At 34.1% G+C, this 3772-nt stretch overlaps 1 pseudogene; it reads right to left on the reverse strand.

The window, feature by feature from the left end:
• Positions 1-2591: 2591 nt before the first annotated feature.
• LOC130868162 (28S ribosomal protein S33, mitochondrial-like) lies at positions 2592-3196 on the reverse strand (annotated as a pseudogene).
• Positions 3197-3772: the final 576 nt, after the last annotated feature.

Genomic DNA, 3772 nt, shown 5'->3' on the forward strand with positions numbered 1-3772 from the left:
TGGCAAACCTGTCTTTATATTTTTAAATTGGGACTAAGCTTTGTGAGCTCATTCTCTCACCTTGGACTATAGGTGGGTTAGAACTTGCTCATGCCTTATGTAACTACTTTTTTCATAGTTTCCTACAGTGCAAAATTCAGATGTGATGTTTAAAATGTGTTTGAAAGTAGTTTCCTAAAATTTCCCTAGAAAATTTTAAACATTCAAACATCATTATATTCTCATGGTTCCATTATTTTTTACTCTATTTGTTTTATTGTCTCTATTTTATCTCTATTTTTATCAATTCACATTCTCCCACTTTCGTTTGGTTAATTTATCTAAAATTTTGTCAATATTGTGACTCATGATCAACTTTGAGGTTATGTTTTTCAGATTTTAAAATAGGTATGCTTGGCAGGGAGGAGGCAGAAATCTTAAATAAATAAATAAATAAATAAATAAATAAATAAATAGGTATGCTTTTGGCTTCTTAGTTCCAATTTTCTTTCCTTTAGTTATATTTTCTTTCCTTTCACCATAAGTTGGTGCCTATTTTAGCCATAAATTGTTTTTCTTGGAGGAAGGGAAAGACAGTTTTCTCATCCAAACTATTATTGTGTCTTTTTATTGGGGATCTGAAACCACTCAGATTAAGAGATAATTCTGAATACCTCTTTTTGATTTATTGTGCTTTCTTGGTCAAATATAATTTTCTTCATACTTAATTATTCTTTAAAGAATTCTCTGTAGTGCTGGCATAGTGAATATAAATGCCTTGACTATGTTTTATCATGTAAAATTTCTTTTTACCTTTAAATTATAACTGATAATATATTAAGTATAGTAGGTTATACTGCTGTATGTGTTCTTTCTTATTGAATGTAGGTATACTCCCTTCTGGCTTTTATAGTTTTTATTGAAAAAATGGCTTTTGTTTTGAATGGTTTGCCATTGTATTAACTTGCTCTTTCTATTATGCAGTTACTGTTTGGATTATTATTTGATAAGGGGAATTCAATTTTCTATGCCATTCTATTTGGTGTTCTATTTGCCACTTCTAACTTGACAAGCATCTCTTTCCCTAGATAAGGAAAATTTTCTTCTATGATTTTGTTGAATATAGGTTCTGTGCCTTTGAACTGAGTTTCATGTATGCTTACTATTAATAAGTACTGGGGAATATTAGTTAGTTGAAGATGTGTTACATTCATACATTCATTTATGCTGTGGAATATTTGTTTAATGACATAAAGACATGTTGCATTTTTGTGTTGCATTTGTCTAACTCTATGATGTTGTGTTCCTCTCCATCTGATCAGTCTAAGAAAGAGCTGAATAACTAATACTTAGGCAGGGGAGAGAAATAGATGAGGCCTTCAGGTAGAGAGATTAAAATGAAGAAGAGAGAGGAGAGAAAAAAGGAGCATGGATGTCATGGGCCAGTCACCCAGCCACATAACCAGCAACTCAGTAAGACATATAGAAAGGAATATAGAATAGAGAAAGGAAAAAAGAACAGAAATAAAAAGAAGATGGGATAATTTACATTAAGTAAACCTGGCTAGAGACAAGCCCAGGCATTCATAAGTATATGCTTCATGTATTTATTAGGAAGTTGGTGACAAGACACTAAAGAGAAAAGAGTAGTAAAAAATTTAACTATTTATAACATTAATCTTTTTATAGTGTCCTAGATCTGCATGTTCGGGTACTTTATTTTGGCTTGTTTTGCATTTGACACTTTCTTTGACTGAGTTATCCAATTCTTCTATCTTATATCAAAATCTAATATTCTGTCTTGAGCTTCACATGAACTGCTGGTGTAGCTTTCTTCAAAAATTTTATCTGAAATCCTGAATTTTTCATTTAAAATTTTATTTAATTTTGACTTCTCAGATTCTATCTCTTTATTAAATTCTTGTTTTCATATATTGGATTATTTTCTTATTTAATTCAACTCTGTGATTTGTGGTTTTCTTTCTGGTATTTATTCATAACTTCTTTAAATTTTGTAGTAATATTTCTTGTTTTTATTGTGATATTATTGTCTTATATCAAAGTCACTTTTTTTGAGAGGACAATACTATAGAAGTAATACAATTCAGTGTAAATGTATTGTTTGGTTTAGTCATGTTTGTGTATTTATAATAGAATATAGACAACCAGGATTATGGTTAGGTGCTTGGTAATATCTTGCTCTTGAAATCTTGTCTATTTTTTTGAAGTGAGAAGGGAAGGATGGGGAGAGCTTGGAGGAATGGGATGGTTGGGCTGGAGGCAGGGTGGATATGGGAGTAGGGAAGTATATATCTTAATTAAGGGAGGTTCATATATCATATTAGAGCTGTTCCAACTCAGTTAGATTCAGGTGAGATTTCTAAGCTCAGAACTTCTGTAAACTTAGAATATTGTCACAACAAATCTTCAGCAATTGGAGGAGGCTCTCAGGACAATTGGTTCTCTTGGAGTATAGGATCCCCACCTAAAGAGAGGATGTAGGAAAGGATGTCAAAAGGCAGCTGTGGGACTTGTGATCCTGAGATGGCTATGGGTAGAGTTGCAGGTGTAAGTCTAGAGGACCTCCCTTTTTTTTTTTTAACAAATCACAAGACAATAGTTTATTAATTCCATTAGAGAATTAGGTAAACTTCATATTACAAAACCAAAGTAAGTATAATTTTGAAGAATTAGAATATCTTCAAGAAACCAGTTACAGTTTAACTGAAGTGGATGTGAACACAGGGTTGGTGTCTACTGAGGAAGGTCACGTTCCTCTAATATATGAAAAGATAACGAGATACACTTTCTTAGTCATCGAGGAAGACATTTTCTTTCCTGACAAGCTGGTACTATTTCTTCTTTGTAGCTCTTTTCCCTTCTCCTTTCTTTGGTTTCACCTTCCCACGGAGCTTCTTTAGACGTCTTTGCTCATCCTTAAAATCCTGATGCTCATCTCTGTAGAGGCCAAGGAAACGGAGTGTGCCCATGAGTGCAAAATACGTGTTGTGATTTGGATACCAGTCGTAAGTCTCTTTCTTTTTGGCCAAGGGCTGCTCCCTGAACATATTCACCACTTTCATGGTGGCCTGGCCACTTCACCAAAGATCCGGGCACTTAGACGAGACATGCGCTGTGCGTATTCTGAAAGCGAAGCCATTTCTTAAGCTGTGAGGTACAAGATTCCCTGCGTCCGACCTTGCTCGCATGCGTCCAGGAAAGCCCCGAGTACCTCCCTTGTAATGGATCCTATATCATATCTCTTGCCCAACTGTATGTCATTATTTATTTATTTATTATTTTACCCACTAAATAGAATAAATGTTGTCCATATGCACATGGATGTGGGCTGATCCACTTGGGTATGTGAAATATACCAGTTTCAAACTACTAAAGAAAAGTTTCTAATCCTTCTCTAACAGTTGCCATATTCAGAGCACAGCATTCATAGCACTCCTCTACATGATCTGGTTTTTACATTCTTTGTACTCCTTCCATGCTGTTCCCAGATTTTTTTAAAGACTTCTCCATACTTTCATATCACCTATGTTCAACTTACTATTCATTGTTATTGTGTACTTGCACTTGACTCAGAAAGGTTCAGAAGGAACTTCTTCATGCACACTTCCTTTTGGTTATTCCCCATCTCCTCAATTAGTATATCCCCAATGTCCCATTTATAATTTCCTAATCTCTAACAAATAATCTACAATAAACAAACTATTTAAAGCTAGTATTTTTATATGAGAGAGAGTATGTGTCATTTGCGGGGGGGACCTAGATGATTTCACTC

This window comes from Chionomys nivalis, chromosome X, assembly GCF_950005125.1.
Source record: "Chionomys nivalis chromosome X, mChiNiv1.1, whole genome shotgun sequence".
Taxonomy (NCBI): domain Eukaryota; kingdom Metazoa; phylum Chordata; class Mammalia; order Rodentia; family Cricetidae; genus Chionomys; species Chionomys nivalis.